General features: G+C 48.1%; 1 protein-coding gene across 1 annotated transcript in view; it reads left to right on the forward strand.

Annotated features, from left to right (window-relative positions):
* The first annotated feature begins 19,962 nt into the window (after positions 1-19,962).
* The window catches only part of RIMBP2 (RIMS binding protein 2), a 236,471-nt gene continuing 228,597 nt past the window's right edge, over positions 19,963-27,836 (forward strand). Inside the window, exon 1 of the mRNA XM_064272043.1 lies at positions 19,963-20,272. The gene's annotated coding sequence lies outside the window, so the exon portion shown is untranslated. The remainder of the gene's footprint in view (positions 20,273-27,836) is intronic.

The following is a 27,836-nucleotide window of genomic DNA, read 5'->3' on the forward strand; positions in this document are numbered from 1 at the left end:
CAGAACTGAAAGTTACTAACTCACGTTAGCATCTCAAAGTCCTTTGCACTTGGTCACATAATATTTAGATCAAATCTTCCTATTGGTGTAAACTCCATAAAAATCAATGTCGCTCACTAAAAAATATCATTCCAAGGGAGCTACTTGGAGCTCAGGGTTAAGAAACATGTTCAAGTGAACAGACAGTGGGCTGCTGAACAGTGTATCACTTCTGGAGTTAACCGAGGAATCAACGTTCACCCACTCCTCAGCTATTGAGTGTCTTGCTATCTGACATTTCACGTTTACAACAATAGTAAAAAATCTACACTCTGACTGTTTTTCTCATGAATGACATACATCCGGCAGTAACAGACGCCGAGGTAAAGGCTCAAGTAATGCTGGCTGTGCTGGTTACAGCTAAGTGTCAACTTGGCTGGGCCAGATTCTCGGTGGTTTGGCAGTTACGTGACGGTACAGTCATCCTCCATTTTGTGATCTGATGTTGTTATCCTTCATAACGCCAATTTTTGCATAACAACCTGGTCTTTGGAACCTAACTATGTTGATAGATAAGGACTGGGTGTGATAACAAAGGTGCTCCACCACCCAGCTGTCAGTGTGTCGTGCTGTGGGGGCTTGCACGTTGCTGTGATGCTGGAAGCTATGCCGCCCATATTTCAAACACCAGCAGGGTCACCCATGGTGGACAGGTTTCAGTGGAGCTTCTAGACTAAGACAGACTAGAGAGAAAGGCCTGGGGATCTACTCCTGAAAACCAACCAAAGAAAACCCTACGGATCATAACAGATTATTGATTTAGTGCTTGAAGATGAGCCCCCTAGGTTGGAAGGCATCAAAATACACAGCGGCTGCAACAGTGGACTAGAACACACATTGATCATGAAAATGGTGAGGACTGGCCGATGTTTCATTCCGTTGAACACAGGGTTGCCATGAGTTGGAGCCGGCTGGACAGCAAGTAACAACAACAACACAGTGTGCTAGGCACTGTTCCCAGTGCCTCTCCATGTATGAACACATTGTAGGCTTACACAAGCCTATGAGGCTTCAGTAGGCTATTACTCCCATTTTACAGATGAGGAAACTGAGGTACAGAGTGTAAGTGACTTGCCCAAGGCCACACAGTGGGTTAGTGGCCGTGTTGGGATGACACCACAGCCTATGCCCCACCAGCGCTCTGTGCTGCCATGCAAATGAGGGAACAAGGTGCCATTTTTAACCTACCAAGTTAACCATGGTTAAAAAAATAACAATGCTTAACGCTGGTGAGTATCTAAGAAAGAGGTGCTGCTTGTGGGAATGTGAATTGACACATCCTAGAAGGCAATCATTATACCAAAAAGAATTAGTCGACGTTCAAACATTTCAAGAGGTGGCATATGATCAGGAACCAATGGTACTGAAGGAAGAAGTCCAAGCTGCTCTGAAGGCATTGGCGAAAAACAAGGCTCCAGGAATTGACAGAATATCACTTGAGATGTTTCAACAAACGGATGCAGCACTGGAGGTGGTCACTCGTCTATGCCAAGAAATATGGAAGACAGCTTCCTGGCCAACTGACCGGAAGAGATCCATATTTATGCCTATTCCCAAGAAAGGTGATCCAACTGAATGTGGAAATTATAGAACAATATTATTAATATCACATGCAAGCAAAATTTTGCTGAAGATCATTCAAAAATGGCTGCAGCAGTATATCAACAGGGAACTGCCAGAAATTCAGGCCAGTTTCAGAAGAGGACATGGAACCAGGGATATCACTGCTGATGTCAGATGAATTCTGGCTGAAAGCAGAGAATACCAGAAGGATGTATACCCGTGTTTTATTGACTATGCAAAGGCATTCGGCTGTGTGGATTATAACAAATTATGAATAGCATTGTGAAGAATGGGAATACCAGAACACCTAATTGTGCTCATGAGGAACCTTTACATAGATCAAGAGGCAGTTGTTCGGACAGAACAAGTGGATACTGATTGGTTTAAAGTCAGGAAAGGTGTGTGTCAGGGTTGTATCCTTTCTCCATACCTATTCAATCTGTATGCTGAACAAATAATCGGAGAAGCTGGACTATATGAAGAAGAACGGGGCATCAAGATTGGAGGAAGACTCATTAACAACCGGTGTTATGCAGATGACACAACCTTGCTTGCTGAAAGTGAAGAGGACTTGAAGCACTTACTAATGAAGATCAAAGACCACAGCCTTCAGTACGGATTGAATCTCAACATAAAGAAAACAAAAATCCTCACAACTGGACCAATGAGCAACATCATGATAAACGGAGAAAAGATTGAAGTTGTCCAGGATTTCATCTTGCTTGGATCCACAATCAACAGCCACGGAAGCAGCAGTCAAGAAATCAAAAGACACATTGCATTGGGTAAATCTGCTGCAAAGGACCTCTTTAAAGTGTTGAGGAGCAAAGATGTCACCCTGAAGACTAAGGTGCGTGTGACCCAAGCCATGGTATTTTCAATCGCATCATACACATGTGAAAGCTGGACAATGAATAAGGAAGACTGAAGAAGAGTTAACGCCTTTGAATTGTGGTGTTGGCGAAGAATATTGAATATACCATGGACTGCCAAAAGAACGAACAAATCTGTCTTGGAAGAAGTGTGGGCAGAATGCTCCTTAGTGGCAAGGATGGCGAGACTGCATCTTACATACTTTGGACATGTTGTCAGGAGGGATCAGTCCCTGGAGAAGGACATCATGCTTGGCAGAGTACAGGGTCAGCAGAAAAGAGGAAGACCCTCAACAAGATGGATCGACACAGTGGCTGCAACAATGAGCTCAAGCATAACAACGATTGTAAGGATGGCGCAGGACCGGGCAGTGTTTCGTTCTGTTGTGCATAGGGTCGCTATGAGTTGGAACCAACTCAATGGCACCTAACGACAACAACAAGAAGGCAATCTGGAGCTCCTAGGGGGCTCAAACCATTAAGATCTTGACTAATAGCTGAAAACTAATAGCAGAGGTGCCTCAGAAGAAAGGCCCAGTGATCTGCTTCTGAAAGGCCACAGCCTGGAAGACCCTATGGAGCACAGTTTTACTCTAACAAACACGAGTGTTGGTGGCTGGTAAGGGAGAGCGGGTACTAGGTAGTCTAATGCAACTGGATCCTTGATCTAAGAGACATTTTGGGAAAAACATTAGGATATGTGGAGAACACAATTCTAGTCACTATATAACTTTATTTATACACTCTCCCTGATTTCCCTTTTGTGGTGCAAACAGTTAAGCATTAGGCTACTTACAGAAAGTTTGGCAGTTTGAATCCACCCGGAGGTGCCTCAGAAGAAAGGCCTGGCAGCCTACTTCCAAAAGGTCACAGCCTTGAAGACCCCATGGATCATTCTACTGGGCACACATGGGGTCACCACGAGTCAGAGTCGACTCGATGGCAATTAACAACAGGAGGCAACTTGGCACTATAAATCAAGACCCTTAAAAAGGCACATACCAATTGATCCAGGCATTTTAGTCTTAGGAATAAATTGCAGCGAACACATTAAAGATGTCAACACACTTCATACCCAAGGGTATTCACTGCAGAGTCAAACGAAATGTCAAACAGTAGGAGACTGATATCAATAAATTATGGAGTGTTCCTATAATAACAGTCTCCCAATGTCAAGATGTAAAAGAAACACTCACATTATTATGGGAAAATGTCTACTAAGTAGAGCAAATCAGGTTACACACTAGAATTTAGGGAAAACAAAGTAAAGTAGTAACAACCCTCCCCTGAACGTTTTTATCCTCCGTGGAGGAGGAGGAGGGTGCTGAGTTAGGGAACAAGCTACTACCACCCAGTGCGGAAGTGCCCACGTGGCTTCATGAAGCACAAGCCGAGCCAAGATGGCGGCCCTGAGGACGGATCACTTGTGCAAAACAAGGTGAACAGGGAGCACAAGGGCGGAGTGGAGAGGTGGGCAATGGAGGGTTACCAAGGAAACCAAACCCAGTTCTGTTGAGTAAATTCCAACTCATTCCAACCCTATAAGACAAAATAGAACTGCCCCGTAGGGCTTCCAAGGAGTGGCTGGTGGATTTGAACTGCCGACATTTTGCTTAGCAGCCATAGGTCTTAACCACTGTGCCAGCACAGTGGGAAATTGTGCTGTTTTCTCCTCTGAGGGAGCTGAAGGAGAGCTTGCTGGTCTGCACCCTCTACTACACAGGAGATGCAAGTGACAGCGATAAGGCCCAGCAGGCTCCACACTGCACAGTCGAGGGAGCTTGGCCTGGGGTCCAGAAATCAGAGAGCTTGTGGGGTTGGGGTTCTTGAAAGAAAACCCCACAAACCAAAACCAAACCTGTTGCTGTTTAGTGAAATCCGATTCATAGTGACCCTGCAGGACAGAGTAGAACTGCTCCATAGGGTTTGCAAGGAGCAGCTGGTGAACCTGAACTGCTGGACTTTTGATTAGCAGCCGAGCTCTTAGCCACTGCACCATGAGGGCTCCTCAAAGCAAACAGAATGGATATTTTTCCCCATTAATGAGAATGAGTAAACCTAGTGCAGGTAAATTCTATAAGCATTCATTGAACACCTTTGCCATAACAATATACTATAATAATATACGATAATAAAATAGAATAACACTTGTAATATTGTAATGACGACAATAAGGAACCCTGCAGGCACAACAGTTAAACGCTCTGGGCGGCTAACCCAAGAGTTGGCAGTTCAAACCCACCTGCAGCCCTGTGGGGACAAGACCTGGCGATCTACTCCAGTGAAGATCACAGCCTGGGAAACCCTAAGGGGCAGTCCTACTCCGTCACACGGGGTCACTATGAGCCGGGATGGACTCGATGGCACTCGACAATAGTAACAATTGTAATTGTTATGATTGCAGCCAATATTTATTAACCCCTTACTGTGCCAAGGAGCCCTGGTGGCACAGTGGCTAAGAGCTCGGCTGCTAACCAAAAGGTCAGCAGTTCAAATCCACCAGCCTCTCCTTGGAAACCCTGTGGGGCAGTTCTTCTCTATCCAGAAGGTCACTATGAGTTGGAATCGACTTGACGGCAACGGGTTTGGTTTTTGCTTTACTATGCTAAGGAGTCCCTGGGTGGTGCAAATGGTGCCCAGCTGCCAACCAAAAGGTTGGAGGGTCGAGCTCACCCGAAGGTGCCTTGGAAGAAAGGCCTGGAGATCTGCTTCTGAAAATTCAGCCACTGAAAACCCTGTGGTGCACAGTTCCACTCTGATACACATGAGGTCGCCGGGAGTCGGAGTTGACGTGACAGCAGCTGTTTTTTCCCCTGGTGCTCATGGGTACGGAGGTGAGCTGACTGAGGTGGGACACACCTGGATGGCTCTCCTTCAGTCCTGGGTTCAGCTAGGGCCCCTCCAGGTGTCTCTCTTAGGCTCAGGCTGAAGGCAAAGCTGTTGCTGCTGGACCATGTCGTGGTGCTCACAGGACACCAGAGGACAAGCACCTGTGCAGGCACCTTTCCAGCACCTGGCGGTAGTGTCCCCGTCACTGGTGCCTGTCCCTGCAGGGTCCCAGGGTCTCTGACAGTGATGCCAGCTCCCCTGGAGGCGCCAGGGTCTCTGTCCAATGCTACCGTCCCTGGATACACACAGGCTATTTCTCCCTTTTTAAAACCTGGATTTACCCATTCTGCATTTCATTTCCTCATGGCTAAAACCGGCTGCCGTTTAGTGGACTCTGACTCATGGCAACCGTCAGAGTAGGACTGTGCTCCGCAGGGTTTTCAGTGGCTGAGTTTTTCAGAAGTAGATTGCCAGCCCTTTCTTCTGAGTTGCCTCTGGGTGGACATGAACCTCCAACCTTTTAGTCAGCATCTGAGCATGCTAACATTTTGCACCCACCTGGGGACTCCCCTTGTGGCTAGCTCTGTGCATTCCATGAAAAAGACACTAGAAAGTTTCTCAGCTTTTCCCCCTATCCTATGGAGGGACATTCCCAACTATACTGGGCTTTTTGGAGTCACTAAAAAAAAAAAAAAATTTTTTTTTTTTTTTTTATTCCTTAGCTCCAAAAGAATGGCTTTTTTAGTGGTATGTTTTTTTGATCCTTGAGGAGTATAAATTGTTGGATGAGACATACTTGCACACGTGCTTCGCCACGGGGCCCTGACTGGTATGACAGCCTCACGTAGCGGTTTCTGTTCCGGACTGTGTCGGCATCTCCCAGTCTGCTATTACGCGTTCTGGTGGCTCCCGTTTCTGGAGCAGACACAGGCTGTAGGGTCAGCAGCAGGCACAGTGCTGACCATTTTCTATGCCTGTTTCTGGAACTAGTCCTTGTGTGTGGTTCTGTTTTGATAAAGGGACCCCATGCAGAGCTTCTTGGTTGGCAGTAACATCTGCTCTTCCCCACAAGGCGGCAGTAGTGGTCCAGTGGTAGAATTCTCGCCTTCCATACTGGAGACCCAGGTTCAACTCCCGGCCAGTGCAACTCAAGGGCTGTCAGTGGAGGCTTGCCTGTTGCTGTGATGCGGAACAGGTTTCAGCGGAGCTTCCAGACTAAGGCAGACCAGGAAGAAAGGCCTGGGGATCCACTTGTGAAAATTACCAGTGAAAACCCTATGGATCACAGCCCCGTGGTCCCATCCACAGCTGATCATGGGGGTGGTGCAGGACCAGGCTGCATTTCCTTCCATTGTGTGTGAGGTCACCCTGAATCGGGGCAACTCAACAGCAGCTCACAGCAACAACAGCAACGTCACATCATTCCCCAGGATGGGTGCCAGGGGCCAGCTTAGCACCCATATTAGGGTGCATTTTTGTTTGGCTTTGAGGATATTCACTGTTGGACTGGGCAGCATTCCGTTCTGTTGTGCGTGGGGTCGCCGTGAGTTGGGGGCTGACTTGAGGCCAGTTAACAACAACGATGACATTCCCCACAGAGTCCTGGATTCGTAATTTTTCTGAGCGTGAGCCTTATTACAATCCTATCAGCCAGCGGGACAAGCAGATCAGGTGGCAGAGCCCCCGGCAAAGCGTGTGGGTGGGCAGGGAGTGGTCAAGGGAGACCAGGTGAGCAGCTCAGCCTTTATTTATCAGCGTAATGGAAACGCTTGCTAGTATTGTAAAAATAGCACATGCTGGGGCCACGTCTTAAATGCTCCTGGGCATATTAATAATTGAACGAAGTGGAAAGTGTTCTGTTTTGGGGGAAGGAAAGGAGGAATTACTGAAGTTAGGAAGGGTACCCTCTCAACGGGAGTGTTGGCCTGAATCAGGATCAAAGCACTAAGTCCACACTTTGATTGAAACTTATTTTCCTGGACGGGGAGGGGACAGAGGGAAACCCTAAGAGATAGAATGCAGTCTATTTTACCACAATAGTTCTCCAGAGCCTATGATAAAAAAGAAAAGAAATTAATGCTGTAGCAGTTAGAAATGGGTTTGACGAAATTAATGGAACACACACCAATGGCAGGTTAAACAAGTAAGGTCTTGTTTTTCTCTCATGAGAAGAAATCTGGATGTAGCCAGCTGCTGGCAATGGCTCAGGGCCTCAGGGATGTCAGGGCTGCCATGCTAGCGGCTCTCTTGGTGCTTTCCTTGTGGTTTCAAGATGGCTGCTGCAGCTCCAGCCATCGCATCTTCATTCAGAACAGGAAGCAGGAGAATGAGGGATGACCTAACCTATCTGCTCCCCATTGTTGGCAAAGTGAAAGCTTCCCCAGAACTCTCCCTTCCTACTCCTTCAGGCTTTCCTTACATCTCAGTGGCCGGGAGAGTGTAACATGGCGACCTCCAGCTCCAACAGAATCTCGGTACTTCGTGGTCCTGGATTAATTCGTGTTCTGTTTGTACAGAAAGCAGGGGCGAACGGGTAGGAAGGATCAGCAGTGTCCGCCACAGTAGCCAAACCAAGGGTGTTTTTGGTTGTGGTAAGTGCATTTTCTTAAGTGTATATGTACAACGTTGGCCACTTCAACAATCTTCACGTGTGTAATTAGTGACATTAGGTTCACCACGTTGTGTAACCGTCACCCTCTTCCATTCCTAAATTTTCCCACCACTCTTAGCAGAAGCTCAGTGTCCCTCCCTCCCTCCTGCCCTGATAACCACTAATACACTTTGGTCTCCGCATACTTGCGCATTGTAGATATTTCACGTAAGTGGGGTCGTGCAACATTTGCCCTCTTGTGCCTGAGTTATTCCACTCAACGTCACGTCCTCAAGGTTCACACGTGTTACGTCAGGACTTTATTTCTCTTCGCGGCTAAGTACAAACCGAATTGTAGTTGACATCCGGCATTTCTCCTTTTTTATGTGTGTGTATGAAGTTTAATTTCAGTGATTTTTAAACCTTCATCTTTCAAGAAAAACGGGCATGTGTTGAAAAGCTGTTGAATAGCCTGCAGTGACATTGTCCTGACTGTCTCTGTCGTCTGGTGCTGCTGTAACAGAAATACCACAGGTGGATGACTGTAACAAACAGAAATTTATTGTCTCACAGTTTAGGAGGCTCCAAGTCTGAAATCAGGGCACCACCTCCAGGGGAACGCTTTCTCTCTCTGTCGACTCTGGTGGAAGGTCCTTGTCATCAGTCTTCCTCTGGGTCTAGGAGTTTCTCGGCCCAGGGACCCTGGGTCCAAAGGATACGCTCTGCTCCTGGCTCTTCTTGCTTGGTGGTAATGAGGTCCCTCTCCTCTCTGCTCGCTTCTTTCTTTTATATGTCAAAAAAGATTGACTCAAGATGTAACCCAAGCCTGTAAATTGTGCCTGCCTCATTAACATAACTGCCTCTAATTCTGCCTCATTAACGTCATTACAGGTAGGATTTACAACATGTAGGATAATTACATCCGTACCTGTTGGTGTTGAGTCAATTTTGACTCATGGCAACCCTACAGGACAGAGTAGAACTGCCCCATAGAGCTTCCAAGGAGCACCTGGTGGATTTGAACTGCCAACCTTTTGGTTAGCAGTGGTAGCACTTAACCATGACACCACCAGGGTTTCCAAGGGAAAGTGTGTGTTAAGTGAGCCAGCCAGGAGTCGAACCTAGAATCTTCTTATTCGTAGTCAGATGCGTTATCCATTGTGCCACTGTCTCACATGCGATAATTACATCAGATGACGAAATGGAGCACAACCACGCAGTACTGGGACTCATAGCCTAGCCAAGGTGACACACATTTTGCGGGGACACAATTCAATCTATACACTTACCATGCCTTTTTGTTTAATTTTATTTATTTTGCTGTTGTTGTTGAGAATATCTACAGCAAAGCATACACCAAGTGAACAGTTTCTACGTGTACAATTCAGCGACCTTGATCACATTCTTCAAGCTGGGCAACCATTTGCACCCTCCTTTTCTGAATTGTTCCTTCTCCATTAACATAAATTCACTGTCCCCTTAGGTTCCTATATAATCTTTCAAGTTGTTGTTGTCAATTTGTCTGTACAGCTAGTTCTTCGAAGATAATGCTCAAGGCAGACATTCTTTACTAGTCAAGCTAAACTATCGTTTAATTTTAAGAAGACTATCTCTCTCTTTCTTTTTATTTTGTTTTGCTGTAGGAGAACTTCTCCTTTGCAACAGCTGAGAAAAGATGAGTTCTACAAAGCTACTTACCACCACATCCAAGACCATGGAGACCCCCGGCCCTACACCAGTCACCCAGAGAGGCCAGCTGGGCAGGCCCCCAAGAGCCAGGATGGTGCCAGTGAAGAGTGGAGAGCTCAGATGCTGGCCCAGGTGTCTCGGTCAGTCCCCCTGCGTTACTGCCCGGTGAGTGAGCTGGGCCGGAAAGGACCACCCGGCGAGAGGGATGTGGACATGGCTCTGTTCTCAGTTTGGGGCCTTTCTATTGCGTTTAACATTTTAATTTCAATGTAAGCACATACGTAAAAATGTTAATTTTTAGGTAATTTAATACTTACAGGAAAGCAGCAAGAATGGTAGAGGATACTTCTTTATACTCTTTGGCCAGATTCACCATTGTTGATGTTTTGTACCAATTTCTTCATTGTATGTTCTCTGTGTGTGTGTGTGTGTGCATGAGCCCTGGTGGCACAGTAGTTAAGAGCTATGGCTGGTAACCAAAAGGTCAGCAGTTTGAATTCACCAGCTGCTCCTTGGAATCCCTCTGGGGCATACATATATCTATATCTGTCTTTGCATATCTAAAACCCATTGTTGTCGAGTCAATTCCGACTCATAGCGGCCCTATAGGACAGAATAGGACTGCCCCTAGGGTTTCCAAGGAGCGGCTGGTAGATTTGAACTGCTGACCTCTTGGTTAGCAGCCAGGCTTGTAACCACTGTGCCACCAGGGCTCCATCTCTATATAGACACACACAGATATAGACACACATACATGTGTATGTATAAAAAAAACCCAAACCAAACCCAGTGCTGTCGAGTTGATTCCGACTCATAGCGACCCTACAGGACAGGGTAGAGCTGCCCCATAGAGTTTCCAAGGAGTGCCTGGCGGATTTGAACTGCTGACCCTTTGGTTAGCAGCCGTAGCACTTAACCACTACACCACCAGGGTTTCCTGTACATGTATACACACATGCAATAACTATACATGTGATACTTATCTATTTTTCTATGTCTGTATCCATTTCTTTATCTGTGTCGTCTATATCTATAGCTCTAAGGGGCCCTGGTGGTGCAGAGGTGTAGTTATATGTTTCATGTATAGCTGTATCATTTATCTCTATTTCTACACTGTCTCCACCTCCATCTATCTGCCTGTCTGTCTGTATATCTGTATTCTGTCCATGTGTCAGTCTGTCTCTCTATGACGAGAGTCTTTCTCTGGAATCATCTATCTCGAAGTGCAGACCTTGTGCCTCTGTATCCCTAAACCTCTCAGCATGTGTTCCCTAAGAACAAGGACATTCCCTTACACGATCGCAGAACAGTGATTAAAGTATGAAAATTAACATCAAGAAAACACTGTTATCTGACCCACAGTCCCTATCCCAGTTTCGTCAATGGCCCCAACAATGCCCTATGTACCTATTTTTCCTGGTCCAGTGTCCAGTCCAGGACCACGTGTTGCACTTAGCTGTTAGGTCTCTTCTATCCCCTTTGACCGGGAACAGCTCCCCATCCTCCCTTGGTCTTTGTGACTTGAGGGTTTTGAACAGCGCCATTTTTTTTAACCAATTACTCTGTAGACGGATTCTTGATTTGGGTCTGTCTGCTGCTTCCTCATGATTAGATTTGGTGAAGCATTTTTGGCAGGATTTCTGTAAAAGCGATGTCTGTTCTCTCAATGCCTCCCATCTCAAGACACTCGAGTTCAGCCTGTCACAAGACTGGTGATGTTAACTTCAGTTGCTTGGGTAAGGTAATGTCTGCCAGAGACATTTCACTCTAAAGTTACTCCTTTGTAATTAATAAACAAGCTGTGGGAAATACTCTGAAGCCGAGCAAACATACTGTATCCAGTTCATACATCATGAGTGCTAGCTCAAGAATTTTTATGTTGGTAGAGGTAACTGATCACAAAGTTGGAAACCTTTGTCCCAGGAAAGGCAAACTTTTTCTGTAGAGGGGTCAGATAGTAAATGTTTTAGGGTCAACTAGTCATAGAGTCTCTGTTGTAACTACTCAACGTTGCCACTATAGTGCTGAAGAAGCCACATGTGGACAAATGGATGTGGCTATGTTTCAATAAAACTTTATTTACAAACACAGTGGTAGGCCATAGTTTGCTGACCTCTGCTGTAGACCTTGTCGACTGATAAGCCCCTATAAACGCTGAATTTTCTCTTAGGAGTGATTTTCCCGCTCTATAGGATCTGACCCTAAAGCTTCAGGATCTAAATTCTTGGCACACAGATTTTCAAAGAAGAAATCATATTTTGCAGCACCTTGATCTTCGATCTCAAGGGTGCCATGACATCAACCGAGGTTAGGGTGATCAAGTCCTCTTTACCTCTGCCGATAAGTGTTCCCCTAGAAACTGCAAAGAACCTCAGCCAGGGGTCACAGGTGTGTTTTGTTTAGTTTTCGCAGTTTGGAAACAACCCGAATTCTTTTTGCTACAGCTTTAACTTTCTAATTACCAGAAGCCCACTACTCTTCCTTATAGCTCTTGTTTTCCCACATTTTTAGGTTCTGCTTGACCTTGAAAGCATTTTTATTTTCCACCCCTTTTTGAAGTCTTGACAATTAGGGAATCGCTTTCTAGAATCCTTATCTCTTGTAGCTATAAGATATTAAATCCCTGAAGGAAAATTAACCAAGTCAGGATGTTTGTATTTGGTGCCCAAATTAGCCATATTCCAGGAAAAGAATCTTTGTCATTATAAGGCACACTCTGGGGAATTCTGCAGCTTTGGAAGGATATGGTTATTAGACTTAATTTGTTTTGCTCTATTTGGTTCCGTAAATTGGACGACATGACCTGAAACAGGCTGGCCGGTTCTGGATCAAAGGATCACATGGATAGACAATTCTTGGTGGGGCTAGAACCCCAGGCTTCTAGTCCCAAGTTATTTGGAGATGGTGCCAGAAAGTCAGCAGCTGTATCTTGGGAATGATAGACTTGGTTGGTTGGGAACAATCTCTTGGTCTATTTTCTCAGCGAGGGAGGTTTGTGGCAGGTTCCCACTTTGGGGCTGCTTTGAGGTGGTCACCTGTCACTCACGATAACCATGGGACAGGCTCTGCTGAGGCTGACATTCTTACTCCTGGCTCTTCAAATGGCAGAAGTAGGGCTGTCAACTACGAGAGCACATTAAATGAAGAGATTTATCACTCTATCCTAAAAGACTAATTAGGTCTCCCTTTGAACCTGCTGATCAGGGAGTGACATGAGGGAAAAGTGGAGATCCATGGCTTTAACTATGTCTGCACTCTGAGTGTTCTCTTCTTCTTTTCCAAAGAGAATTAAAATATATTTTAAAAAGTTGAAACTGCTTTTTCACCCTCACATTCTGTGTTTCTGATTTTGGGGTTATGGAAATAATCCAGAAAGTTTTTAATTGATCCTATTTAAAAAAACCCGACCACAGACTCTCACCCCAAGGCTGTAGGTGAGGTTCAGTCAATGGGAGGCATTGGTAAGAGACTGGAGGCGGGAACAGAGAGAAGTCAGGGTATCTCTTCCCTCTTTCTCCACTTACAGAGCTGTTTACGGCTGTGGCTGTGTCTTGTGGCTTCAGCTCCCACCAGAGACCATCTTCTGTGGTCCCAACTTCTAGGGAGCAGCCCTGCCTTCCGGGCTTCCGTAGAGCCACTGTCCCTCTCCCCCCATCCACCCTACATGTGGGGGTGTCTTCTCCCCGCTGCTCATCTCTGGGGTGCCTCACCATGCCCTGTTTGGCAGTGGATACTAAGTCCCTTCTATTAAACCACCTAACATTTTCTTATCATTTTTCTTATAGTGGAATTAAGTGGGAACTGAAATCATTTTAACACTCATGTCTCTATTAACAGCCAGAAGTTAAAGATCCCAGGAGGGACATATGTTTCTGGCCCTCAGTCCGTTTCACTTATTTGTGTCACCTGCCTGGTCCCTGTAGCTTCTGACTCTGAAAACCCTGACTTACACTTTGGAGCCGTCCTACTAAAGGAACAATTAGCACATTTCTCTTAGCTCTTTGGGTTTCCTGGTGAGCTGGGTAAACTATGTTGGCTTCCCCACCGGGACCATGTCTGTACTTGGCAAGATACAGTTTTGGAATTCCTGATAGAGGTGTCCCAACTGACTGAAGAAAAGCGTCACAAAGTTTCTCTGTTACCCTTTGTTCTTAAAACCATGATCATGTCCCTCCTCTGATAGTAGGTCGATTGTCTTAAATTTTTACACCTGACCAGGTACGGAGGTGAAGCCTCTCAGAGCCGCCCAGGACCACCAGAAATGTCCACAAACCAATTTTCCTCAGAGATTATCAGTGTTTTGTTGTGTTGGGCCTCAAGTCACTCTTCCCATAAACTTTTGGAGAAATGCCAAATGCTGTAAACAACCCTCAATTGTTCTTAATGGGACTCAAGGAAAACACACACTCTAAGCAGAAGGAAGATAAAACAAGAGAAACCGCATCTCGGGGACTTTTGGTTTTGAACATTATGTCTTAGCAGATGTGAAAACATGGGCAGAGCCTAATGAAGTTTCAGGCAAATGAGTTCTAAATGTCTTTCCGCTGCTCTGGTGAGGTTCAGTAGTGGCTCCGTGAGAAGTACTAGCCTTGCCAGGTTGTGCCACCTACCTCTTCCTGCTCTCGCCACTTCTAACATGAGGATCACTAGCAATCCAGCCTCGCCTGCCTAATTCATTCTCTCTAAGGTCAGATCGTTTCTTCTTGGCTATTTTCAAACTATTTAATCTCTCACTTTGTGGACAATCACGATGTTTGACTTTCCTTTCCCCTGGGGATGACTTCCTGCCCAGAAATGAAGCCACACAGGATATGTTGAAAGAATTCCCGTTGTTTAACATTTTTCTTACTTTAGCTGCCAAAGCAGACAAGGGTACAGGTAACACAGTGCAATATAAAACTCCAGAACATTTATACTACATTCGGTCATTTATACTGTTATGGATTGAATTGTGTTCCCCAAAAATACGTGTCAATTTGGCTAGGCCATGATCCCCAGTATTGTGTGATTGTCCACCATTTTCTGATCTGATGTAATTTTCCTGTGTGTTGTAAATCCTACCTCTATGATGTTAATGAGGTGGGATTAGATGCAGTTATGTTAATAAGGCGGGACTCAATCTACAGGATTTGGTTGTATTTTGAGCCAATCTCTTTTAAGATATAAAAGAGAGAAGTGAGCAGACGAACATGGGGACCTCATACAACTAAGAAGGTAGTGCCAGGAGCAGAGCATGTTCTTTGGACCCTGGGTCTCTGTGCAGAGAATCTCCTAGACCAGGGGAAGGTTGATGACAAGGACCTTCCTCAAGACCCAACAGAGAGAGAAAGCCTTCTCCTTTAGCTGGCACCCTGAATTTGGACTTTTAGCCTGTTAGATTGTGAGAGAATAAACTTCTGTTATAGCGGCACTAGTTAACTAAGACGTGCTCACAAGTGAAGATCCATAGTCTGGAATTTGTTGTGATTTATTTTCTTATCCAGTATAAATAATCACATTTGTACCTAATTTTGCATTGGTGTTTTTTGTGTTCCATTTTTTTTTTTAAATGGGCTTCCCAAATTGAATAAACCCCAGGCCTCACAAGACCTGAATCCACTCCTGAGCCTGAAATATATGTGATGCAAATATTTTGTCCCAGTTTGTAATTTATCTTTTGGTTTTGTTTGTGGCATTTTCTATTCTGCAGAAGTTTTAAGTTTTCATGAAGTCAAATTTAATCAGCCTTCCCTGTCATGGTTCCTGGGGTTTATATTTTGCTTAGACAATCCTGCTTCATTCCAAAATAATGAAAAAAAAAAAAAATCCGTGAATTCCTCTAGAGTGTTTAATTTTTCTTTTATGTGCTTAAGCGTTTGATTAATCGGGAACTGATTTTGGTAGAAGACCTTTTTCCTTGATGATCCAGTCGAAGAAATATAATTTATTTAATAATTCATCTTTCCTCATTGATTAGAAGTACCACTTTTTCATATATTACGTTCTCATATGTAATTGATCTATTTATGGGTCAACAAGTCTGTTCTTTTGATCTATCTGCTCATGCACAGGATCAAACAGTTTTAATTACTGTAGCTTTATAATATGTTTTAGTATCTGGTAAGTCTAGTTTCCTTTCATTACTTTTTCCCTTCCCCCATGTCAAGTTTAGGATCAGCTTCTATAGGTCTAAAAATCCTACCGTTATAGGTATTGTAATCACATTAAATTTTGGGGTTGATTTTTGTAGACTTTTCTGAAAGTTAAGCCTCCTCTCCAAGTATTGATAGGCTTTCTCTTTATTCAGTTTTCCTGTTTTGTTCTTTAGTAGCTTGTTAAAGTTTTCTTCATATATATCCGACACATTTCTGGCTCAGATCGTTTCTGGGTATGTTATTCTTTTCAGGTGCTATTATGAATGGAATTTTTCCTTCCCACAACTGGTTGTTTTAGTATGTAGGAAAGTTATTTATTTTTTGTATTTAGTTTTTTTCCCCAAATAATACACAAATAACATACAGATAAATTTTTGTTGTGAATTTAAATAATTCTTCTATTCTATTCTACTCTATCCTTCCTAACCCAACAAATCCCACCCCACCCCACCCCACCACACCCCATCCCATCCCATTTCATCCTACTCCATTGTTCGTAACATTTTTTTTTGATTGACCTCTTGGGTTTTCTGGGTCGACAGTTCCCATCTGCTAGCCTTTAGGCCTTTAGAACACAGCACACCGTAGGTTTACCTGAGGGAATGCTCCCAGCACAGTGCGGAGCTCAGCCAACACCTGTCTACAAAACGCTACTGGGCGGGACTTAGGGTCTGCACTTGGCCACTGGCCTTGGAATTGGCCCCACAGAAGGTGTGCTGTGGCTCTGTGAAAGCACGGGGCCTGCTCAGGTGCTGGTGCTCGGTATCACACAGGCCTGTCCTTAGCTCTGCGAGGATGGGAACCCTGCCTGCATGCTAAGCCCTCAGAGCCGTGCTGCCACCAAAAATGACTGGCAGTTTCTGATTGCACTTCGCAGTGAAACCCGCCCAGTTGTGCTTTCTCCAGATGGAGCACTGGGAACTTTGCATCTGGGGTGCATCTGACATCTGGCAAACACTCGCTGCATCCAGGACCAGATAAACAAACGGTGAAGTGTTCATAGCTGTCTCTAATAACCTATAGGGGTCCCTGGATGGTGTGAATGGTTGATGTACTTGACTGTTAACCAAAAAGTTGGCAGTTGAGTCTACCCAGAGGCACCTCGGAGGAAAGGCCTGGTGATCTTCTTCTGAAAAGACAGCCATTAAAAACTCCACGGAGTGCAGTTCTAGTCCAGCACACGTGGGATCACTCTGAGTCAGTGTCTTAGTCACCTAGTGCTGCTGTAACAGAAATACCACAAGAGGATGGCTTTAACAAAGAGAAGTTTATTCTCTCACAGCCCAGTAGGCCAGAAGTCCAGATTCAGGGCGCCGGCTCCAGGGGAAGCCTTTCTCTCTCTGTCGGCTCTGGAGGAAGGTCCTTGTCATCAGTCTTCCTTTGGTCTGGGAGCATTTCAGCGCAGGAACCTCAGGTCCAAAGGACACGCTCTGCTCTGGGCACTGCTTTCCTGCTGGTATGAGGTTCCCAGCTCTCTGCTTGCTTCCCTTTCCTTTTATCTCTTGAGAGGTAAAAGGTGGTGCAGGCCACACTCCAGGGAAACTCCCTTTACATTGGGTCAGGGAAGTGGCCTGGCGAGGTCATTACAATCATACCCTAATCCTTTTAGCAGAAAATTACGATCACAAAATGGAGGACCACCATAGAATATGGGGTATCATGGCCTAAGCAAGTTGATACACACACACATTTTTGGGGGGACATAATTCAGTCCATGACAGTTGGAGCTGACTCCACTATATATGATTTGGTTTGGGTTTTAATAACCTAATAGTCAAGCTAGTAGCTGTGCCGCTGTGCGGTCTGTTTTCTGATCAGGAGCTAGCCAGGTCCTTACAATGAGCATTGAAGGATTAGCGCTTTTGACTTCCGCAAGGAAGCTGGTCTCAGCCGCACAGCTCAGTTTTCGGGAGCCGACTTGACAGCCGCTGACAGCAGCATCACGCTCTGCGTTGGATGCACACAGACAGGGGTGAGCTAACTCAGGACTGAAAGGAGCCTTTACTCTTGCAGGCAAACTCAGACGCTGTCTGTATTAGGGAAGTCAAAGGAAAACCCTGATTAGGAGAACTCATCCACCCCGTATGCTGCAGTGGTGGAGACGTGGTCTTGGGAAGGAGAGTCCTCCCAGCCACGTAGCTTTTACCTCCTTGTGGTTCATTGAGGGGAAACAGCAAAGCCACTGTGGCTGGAAGACGCGTTGGGTCTTACCAGTGAGCCCGTTTTGTTTGCTGGAAAGCTGTAAGGGGAGGCCATTGATTGGAACCAACAGAAAGCCCCCCCGGAGTAGTCTCCCCTTTTGCTACAAAGGCCAGGCAAGCCTTCCGTTAGGATTCTTGTGTGCCACTGGTGTGCCGTTGTTAGTTACCATCAGGTCGGCTCTGCCTCTTGGTGACCTTGTGTATGCTGCTCTTGTCAGGTGCCGTGGGGCCGGTTCCAACCGATAGTGACCCTGTGCACAACAGAACGAAACACTGCTGCGCCCTGCGCCACCCACACAGTACTTGGCTATGTTTGGGCCTGTTGTTGCGGCCACAGTGTCAGTCCATCTCGTTGAGGGTCTTCCTTTTTTCGCTGACCCTCTACTTCAACAGGAACAAAGTCCTCCAGGGACTGGTCCCTCCTGATAACATGTCCAAAATACGTGAGATGAAGTCGTGCCACTCTAGCTTCTAAGGAGCGTTCCGGCTCTACTTCTTCCTAAACGGATTTGTTCAGCCTGCTGCCATGGTGTATTCGATATTCTCCACCAACGCCATAATTCAAAGGGATCTGTTCTTCTCTGGTCTTCCTTATTCATTGTCCAGCTTTCACATGCATAGTAGGTAACTGAAAACACCATGGCTTGGGTCAGGTGCACCTTAGTCCTCAAAGTGACATCTTTGCTTTTTAACACTTTAAAGAGACCTTTTGCAGCAGATTTGTCCAAAGCAATGTGTTGTTTGATTTCCTGACTGCTGCTTCCATGGGCTTTGACTGTGGATCCAAGTAAAATGAAATCCTTGACAGCCTCAATCTTTCCTCCATTTATCACGACATGGCTTATCGGCTGAGTTGTGAGGATTTTTGTTTTCTTTATGTTGAGGTGTAATCCACACCAGAGGCCGTGGTCTTTGTTCTTCATCAGTAAGTGTTTCAAGTCCTCTTCACTTTTGGCAAGCAAGGTTGTGTCATCTGCATAACACAGGTTGTTAATGACTCTCCCTCCGATCCTGATGTTGCGTTCTTCTTCACATAGTCCAGCTTCTCGGATGATTTGCTCAGCACACAGATCGAATAAGCATGGTAAAATGATACAGCCCCGATGTACTCCTTTCTTGATTTTAAACCACAGAGTCCCCTCATCCTGTTCACATGACTGCCTCGCGAACGTGCTTAAATGTTACGCCTTATGTATAACAGAACGACACGTTGCTCGGTTGTGGGCTATCTTCGCGATTGTTGTTGTGTGGGCGGTCACTAGTAGGACGCCCTCAGAGCCTCACAGGGCTTTTCTGTCACCAGGAAACCAGTTGCCATCAAGGTGACTTCGACTCATGGTGACTCCATGAGTGTCAGAGTGGAGCTGTGCTCCACAGGATTGTCAGTGGCTGTGATCTTTCAGAAGCAGATTGCCAGGACTTTCTTCCAAGGTGCCTCTGGGTGGACTCAAACTGCCAACGTTTTGGTTGGCAGCCAAGTGTGTTAACCATTTGCACCACCCAGGGTCTCTGTTTTTCTATTGGATGAGCTAAATTAGCATCTTTATATAACAAACGATGGGGGAGGGGGTTACCCTAGAGCAGAAAAGTCATGAGTGTGAGTGTGTGTTTAAGTCCAGGCACGTTTTCCTTCTTTTTTCTCTCTTGAACCACCCCGTTGCTAGGTAGCCAGTGCATCTGTACAGCAGCCTGAAGTTCTGGGGGTAATGGGGGGAGGCGCGCGGTGACCGCTTTTTATGCTGGGGGTGTGGGGGAGGAGGCGACAGGACCCGCGAGTAGAGACCCAAACAGCATCCGTGGCTGCACGTAATCCTTTAATTCCTGCAGCATCTGAGTTCCTCAGCTTCTCGGGGTGGAGCAGAGCAGTTCCCACCTCCACTTGTGCAGTGATTGGCCCGAACCGGGAGACCCCTGGTGAACTGTTATTCCAGGGACTGAAAGCCCCCCACCCCAGCCCTACTTGGCCAAGAGAACTGTTAGGCCTCTATTTCTGTCTGTCACAGCTTTTGACCGCAGCTCTGTGAGAAAGAAACTGGCAGAGAGGGAAAAGCCATCTTGGGGTGTGTGTTTGCGTGTGTGTTCAAACACTGGCATCTCATAGGCTCTCGTTACTGCTGTGGATGGCGGCTGATTCTCTCTCTCTCTCTCTCTCTCTCTCTCGACCTGCCTGCAGACAACTAATGAATCATTTCTAGCCAAATCCAAGCAGTGCAGACACACCAATGCCCGCTGCCGCCTCTGCCTGCCCCTCTCCTCCCGGCTCGCTCGCGTCCCCAGGCTGTAATCTGACCCGGGAGACTGCAGTCATCTAGGCGGTGAATCTCCAGAGCAGCCTCGGTGGAGCTTGCTTCCAAGGTAGGCTGAGATTGATCTTTTTCCCCTAAAAATAGCCCTCCGCGTCCTCACCTTCCCGCACCCGGGCTGCTGCGCTGATGGCCAGGCGGTGGCCGGAACTCGGTGCCGACAAAGTTTATTCTAAGGTGGCAAGTGGCTGCCCTTCAGCCCGTTCAGGCCGCCTGCTTGTGAGGTGCCATGGTCGCCTGGCACAGGGACCAGGGGGCAGGGACTCAGAGCTTGCAGACGCTCCGCTCCTGCGATGTTTGGCTTTGCTCTTTGCTCTTGATGGATCTGTTTCTGAAGGAGAAGGCTGCCGGGTTTCTTTCTGGGTCGGTGCTGTGGTTCTGTACCCCCACCCCAGCTTTCCGGAAGAGCCCCTCTGGGCAAAGTTGGACCTCACGCTGGGGTGATGCTCTGGTGACCCTGGGCGGAAGCGAGTGACGCTGTTCAGATGTTAGTGAGCCTGGACACGGCCTTCTGGGGCTGGGGTGGAGCAGGGCGGGGAGGGGGCAAAAAAAAAAAGAGTTGGCTGTGTTATTCACAGCTCGGCTCTGGCTTGAAATGTATCTGTGCACGTTAGGAATTTGTGAATTCATGTCCCATACGCCTGCCTGAATAATTTGTCAAAACAGATGGTCCGTGCATGTGTGGGTGTGAGTGGGTGTGTGTGGGTGTGTGTGTGCCTGTGTGAGTGTGTGTGTGTGACTGTGAGCATGCGTGTGTGTACATGAGTATGTGCAAGTGTGTGTGTGCACTCAGCCTCCTGCCAAAGGGCAGACCCTCCCCTTGGATGCCTTGTGTTTTCACCTGGACCACCAGCCCAGGAAGTTAGGTTGGGGTGGGAGCGAGGAGACCTAGGGGTATGTGTGGAGGTGCAGCCTGTCCCCTGGAGCCAGCATGCCAACAGAGAAGCAGGTGTGTCCCTGCTCCTGAGCCCACCCTGGCCGACCCTGTGGGCTGAGAGCAGAGGTCTGTGACCCACATACCCTCACCACAGGTCCTGTATCGAGCCACCTGGTCACAGGCCTGGGCAGGCAGGGGCAGCCACTGTTAGCACCTGGGCTGGACACCAAGGCTCCACCTGTCCGAGAAGAGGAGGGCTGAGGAGGGGGCGGAGGTCACCGTCAGCCTCCCACTTCCCCATATCCCTGAACACTAGCTGAGACTCTTCCCCGAAGGGACCACTCTCCTCGTTAGGAGAAGGTTCAGGGCACAGCCCAGCGCAGGCCAGGGCTAGAGGCGAGGTCCCCGTCTTCACATGGACCACACAATGGAGAAGGATGGGTGTCAGGCTTGTGTGCGGCTCAGCCAGCTTCCTCTTCTATGTCCGCTTCCTGGACTGGACTGAGCAAGATGCAGGTAGAGGGGAACATGGCACGCACACCCTGTCTGGAAGGTTAATGTTGGGGGGAGCCCTTAAAAAGACCTCCCTCCCCTCGCTTTCCCCCAGCCTTGCGGAAATCCCCCGTAACTGGCCCTGGCCCGCTCACTGCTGGGACCTGAGGTTGGGGTTCAGATGGCAGAGTGCTGGGTGCTTGTGTGGCATCTGAGCCCACGGGTCAGGACTTTGCTCTCTGCCAGTGGTTTCCACGCTGCTGGGGCCCCCAGTTTTCTCTGCGTATTTCTCCACTGGGGTGTGGCGTGGGATGGAGGTGGTGGACAGCCGCATCTGCAGTGTGGGGTGACGGCCATTCCCACTGTTTAGGATGCTGGATCTAGCCACATGGCACTGTACCCGGGACATGGAGAGAAACCTTCCAAGTTATTTCAGGGAAGTGGCTGGCAGCTGATATTAGCTCCCCCCGCCCCAAAGATGACAAACTGGGTCAGGGAGCAAGGTTGGTATGGCCGATGTGCCGGCAAGAACAGGGCGATGTCTGAACTGCTGAGGGACACTGAGTCTGGCTCCTCCCTGAGTGCCCAGAAGGTGGACCCCCCCTCCTGGGTGGGCAAGCCCAGCAGAGAAGCCTGTGATTGCCAGGATCCCGGGTGGGCGTGGGCACCAGCTATTTAAAGAACTTCCCCGAGGGCTCATGTGCAGACAGGGCTGAGGACCTCTGCGGCTCCCAGTGACAAGAACAGGCAGCAACCCAAGTCTACCGACTCTTGAAGCTGTGGTGTCCAGCTTTACTATTTGGCTCTGTGCTTTGTTGGCTTGGGAGGGGGACAGCATGTGCTTCAAGGCCTGGGGAAAGGGGCAGCAGGCGGGCTCTCCTTCTGATCTTTCCAGCTCAGGCCCTCCCCTCCTGGGTTTTCGGGAGGACAGGCTAAACTTCTCATTAGCGTAGCCATCTCAAGTGTTCAGAGGACCAGAGCCACCTAGAGAGCTTGTCAAAACAGAGATTGCTGGCCCCACGTGGAGGGTCTGATGGGGTGGGGGGAGGGAGAGGTTGTGTACTTCCAGCAGGTTCTGAGGGCCTGCTGCTGCTGGTCCAGGGACCCTGCTTTGGGAACTACTGGGTCAGAGCGTGCACGTCAGGCCCTCTCGGCGTCTCTGGGAGGTGTTCTCTGTTCTCTGCTGGTCTTCGGTTGAGGGTTATAGACGGAACCAGACCGTAACAGAGCACGGGACTCACTGCTGAGCCTGTTGTTGTTAGTCGCCATTGAGTTGGCTCTGAATCGCTGCGGCCCTATGGATACCAGACAAAACATTGCCCAGTCCTGCGCCATCTTCACGATCGTTGGTGCGCCTGAGTCCATTGTTGCAGCCACTGTATATTTTGGGAGCCTTCCAACCTGGGGGGCTCATCCTCCAGCACCATATCGGACAATACTCTGTTGTGATCCATGAGATTTTCATTGGCCGATTGTCAGAAATAGATTGCCAGGCCTTTCTTCCTGGTCTGTCTTAGTCTGGAAGCTCCGCTGAAACCTGTCCAGCATGGGTAAACCTGCTGGTATTTGAAGTACCAGGGGCAGAGCTTCCGGCCACAGGCTACCACAGTATGACATGCTGACAGACCTCCGCCAGGGGGTCTAGGCCCCAGAAACATCCTAAGAGAATGGGCTACAGGGATCTGTCCTTAGTTTTTGACTGGTGTCTGGAGCATTACTTTGGCCTGAAGTCTCCTTTATGGCATCCAGCAAGGAACTGTCTCCGGTGGATGGGGATTTTATACCGAGTTCTCTTGGTGCTTCCCAGGAGTTAGACAGTTGGGGTCTGGGTGGCTCTGGGCCCAGGAAAAGGACTGGCCTAGCTGTGCTGATCATGTTATCAGTCAGTCGGGAAGCTGACGCCAACTTCTAGAGAGCACTGTTCCTCGTTCCTCTGGTTCCTTTTGAATTAGGTTGCTGTATTCCATGTCTTAGAAGCCCTGGTGGTACAGTGGTTAAGCTCTCAGCTGCTAGCAAAAAGGTCAGCAGATCTCACCAGCCTCTTGGTGGGAGAAAAACCTGACGGTCTGCTTCTGTAAGATGGCAGCCTAGGAAACCCTGTGGGGCGGTTCTACTCTGTCCTCTAGGGTCTCTGTGAGTGGGAATCGACTCAGCTGATGACACACAATGACAATGACCTTCTGTGTCCTGTGCCTTCACAACTTCTCTCCTTGCTTCTGTCCCATTTGACAAGGAGTCTGGTCTTGTTATGACGTGGGAGGAGGCACCCTGCTGTAAAGAGCCCTGGGGCTCCATGCTGAGGAAGCACCCGGCTCCTCTATTTGTCATTGGTGGTGTTGCCCTGCTGGGCAAGGGGTCAGACGAGTCACCCTCCTCAGTTCCTAACACATCACCATTCTTGCTTGCTCTGGTTGCCTGCTCATCTTTCTTCCTCCCTCTTTCTCTTCTCCTCCTCTTTCTTCTTCTCTTTTCTCTCTCTCTCTCTCTCTCTGTCTCTTCCCTTTTTACCCTGATCTCCCATTACCTTCTCCATCATGGGCAACCCCTTCAATATGTTTCATATGTAACTGGAACTTGGAACTGTGAAAAATTTGTGTTTTTTTTTTTTTCAGTTGCCATCAAGTCAAAACCCCGACTCATGGCAACTCCATGTGTGTCAGAGTAGAGCTGTGCTCCGTGGGGTTTTCAATGGTGGGTCAGTCCTTCAGAAGAAGATCACCAGACCTTTCTTCCGAGGGGCCTCAAGGTGGACTCGAACCTCCGACCTTTTGATTAGCAGCTGAGCGTGTTAACTATTTGCGTGGTGCTGTTTTATGTGTGGGAGTTTTGATGAAGGTAAGTTCTGTTGTGCCTGGACCCGGTTCCTTTTCTCATTCATCCCTGTGGTTTTACACCTGACCATGTGCTGTGTGCATTTCCTGTTACTCTGACTGCTCGGTGATATCCCACAGTGTTCACAGACTGCACTGTACTCATTGTTTGCCACGAGCAATGCCACCACGAGAACCTTTCTGTGCGTCCTCTTAGGCCCCACATGGGAGCTGCTCTGGGCTGCACACTCGGACATGGATGGCTGGGCACAGGGGCTGTCTGCTCGCTGGTCAGGTCCTTCCTGTCAGTTTCCAGGGTGCTTGCTCCGCAGTGCAGAGCGCCCCTGTTTCCCCATGTTCTTGCCAACACTTAGCACTATCCAACTCTCTAATTCCAAGGGAGTGGCTGGTGGATTTGAACTGCCAATCTTTTGGTTAGCGCCGAGCTCTTAACCACTGCGCCACCAGGGCTCCTCTGGTTTTATACAGGTGATTTTTAAAAGGAGCACAGTAGTTACAGGCAATGTTCATTATGTTTTTAGCCAATCTGTTATTTAGCTACAAGGTGACTTCAGGGGTTAGTTTCGGTTCAAGGTTTGAAGAGTATCTCAGGGCGATAGGGTATGCGACAATTTTGTCCAGCCACTGGAAATTCATATGCCTTCAATTTTGCCTCAAAATGTCTAGGTGCGGGGTATAAGGATGCTACAATACCAAACTAGGTGGTCCTGTGGAAGGCATCTGCTCCCCAAGGAAGTCTGCAGCTCGGGTAAGCTTCTAGGGCAGCAAAGTTGAAGAGGTGGGGAGACGGTAGCAGGGGTAGCTGGTCTCCAGGTCCACTGGCTCCTCCTCAGTGTGGGGAGGCCTCCCTGGCTACCAGTCACTTGGGTTGAGACCCGAGGCCGAGCCAAGTTCACGTCCGTGGCCCTGCTCTGCAGGCTCGAGGCTCTGACAGCATGCAACTCAGGCGAGGCTCCAGGGATGAGGGAGAGGTCAGATTTAGCCTCCTGACTTCTGAGGCTATCTTTTCAGCCCCCGAGATTCTCTGACACAACTGTGAACCCTTACCCAATAACAGACCACCAACCCGTGGGAACCCTGCTTTGCTTTAGACAGTCTACTTTTGCCTTGGAATAGGCCCTTAATACTGTACTAGGGTCTGCTGGGATAAAATTGTTAACTTAGGAAACGGATGCCTGAACTATCACATACAATTTAGACCTGTTTCCACATTTCTTAAGTTTTCACTACACAAAGCCCCTTGCCGTCAAGTCAATTCCGACCCATAGTGACCCTGTAGGACAGAGTAGAACTGCCCCATAGAGTTCCCAAGGAGCAGCTGGTAGATTCAAACTGCCAACCTTTTGGTTAGCAGCTGAGCTCTTAATCCCTGTGCCACCAGGGCTCCTCACCGTACAAGAAGCCTCATAAAATGGAAGATGGCTCTCTGGACTCTAAGAGACCAGGTAGTCTATTCTGGGTGATCGTCTGTGTAGGAGAGGGAGCAGTCTTGACCTCCAGCGCCATAGGGGCTAGGCAAGAGCAGAAATGTGTGAGGTACCGACAGCTGGGAGCAGTGGGGCTTGCAGACAAATGGAGAGAGCAGTGTGGCCAGCTGACACTCGTCTGAAGGTATCCTTTTGCTGACGTGTTGATTGTATGCCTTTCCACACTTGACTGTAAGCTCCATGAGAGCAGGGATTTTGTTTTGTTCACAGCAAATGCCTGGCACATCGTTGCTGTCGTTGTTAGGTACTGTCGGGTCGGTTCCGACACAGTGACGCTAAGCACAATAGAAGGAAACATTGCCCGGTCCTGCGCCGTCCTCACAGTCATTGCTATGCTTGAGCCCATTGTTGCTGCCGCTGTGTCAGTCCATTGCAGGCACAGAGGAGGTGCTCAATAAATATTTTTTGAAAGAATGGATAAGGGAAATGAATGGCATGGTAATACCCCAGAGTGGGGTCGGTGCGCCCCTCTCAGTCCTGGTTAGTAGCCCGAGCATTGTTCTCCTCACCACCTTTCCCACAACGCACACTATTATTTGTGACCCTGACAGTCCTCTCCCTGAGATTTCAGCTCCCGGAAGGCAGGGGCCGTGACGAATGTAACTAAGTGCAGCAGCGCATTCGTTTATTTGTTCAGCACACATCTAAGCACCCATTAGCTGCTAAGTCACATCGTAGACGCTGGGGGCCGAGCAGAGAACAAGACAGACAAGGCCCCTGCTCTCACGGAGGGGACATCATGTGTGTGGGTGTTAGGCGACCTGCACCAGTACCAGCTGCTGTCAACTCAACCCCGACTCATGGTGCCCCAAGCGTGTCAGACTCCACCTGTCCTCCACAGGGTTTTCATTGGATGACTTTGCAGAAATAGATCGCCAGGCCTTTCTTCCGAGGTGCCTCTGGGTGGACTTGAACCTCCAACCTTTCAGTTAGCAGCCATATGTGTTAACTGTTTGCACTGCCCAGGGGCTCCAAGTGTTAGACTACAAGCAAATACATAACTAATATAAACAAGAGATGATCAAATCGTAACCATGCTGTGCAGAGGGTTACAACAACCTGATGTGAATGATGGTGATGGGGTGATCCAGGAAGGCCTCGTGGAGGAGGTGACATTTAAGCTGAGACAAGAATGATGAGAGGAATCCAGCTGTGAACACCTGGGAACAAGAAGTGTGAAGGCCTTAAATGTGGGAAGGAAGGAAGGAGGGAGGGATGCAGGGAGGAGAGGTAGCTGGATGATGAGTGGGTGGGAAGGGAGGAAGGAAGAAAGGATAGAAGAGGATGAATAGGTGGGTGGGAGGATGAGTGAGAAGGAAGGAAGGAGGGAGAGAGGGACGGAGGGAAGGAAACGTAGTTGGATGATGGTTGGATGGATTGATTGTTCGATGAATGGGAGGGGAGGAGGGAAGGAAGAAAGAAAAGAAGAAGGGCAGATGGGTGGGAAGAAAGAAGGGAGAGAGGAAAGAAGAGACAGAGGGAGGGAGGGAAAAAGGAAGAGAGGGAGGAAGGGGTTGCCCCTGTGGCTTCGGTCTCAGTCTCAGTCTCGGTATGTGGAAAGTGCTTATGGGGCACTTTAGGAGCCGATGGGATGACAAGGGACAGGAGTGCCCATCTCAGACACACCCCTCACCACCAGCCTGTCAGGTCCAGGATTGTCTGGACCAGGCAGTGTGTGTGTTTGGTCAGTTGCATCCAGAGAATAAGCCACTGGGGGCCATTTGAGGTGCCCAGCTTCCCTTCCTCTTCCCTTCTTCCCTGGTGCCCGCCCCCTGCCCAATGCCACCAAAAGCCCGTTTATCCTGCTTCTAGACTAGAAAGAAGTCTTTGGGTAGGACTTCTGGATGCTGGCTGCTGTAGCAGATTTGATGGCAGGATTTGGTAAAATTGCCCGGATTCAACAGTCTGGGTGACAGAGCCCAGCGTGGG

This window comes from Loxodonta africana, chromosome 19, assembly GCF_030014295.1.
Source record: "Loxodonta africana isolate mLoxAfr1 chromosome 19, mLoxAfr1.hap2, whole genome shotgun sequence".
Classification (NCBI taxonomy): domain Eukaryota; kingdom Metazoa; phylum Chordata; class Mammalia; order Proboscidea; family Elephantidae; genus Loxodonta; species Loxodonta africana.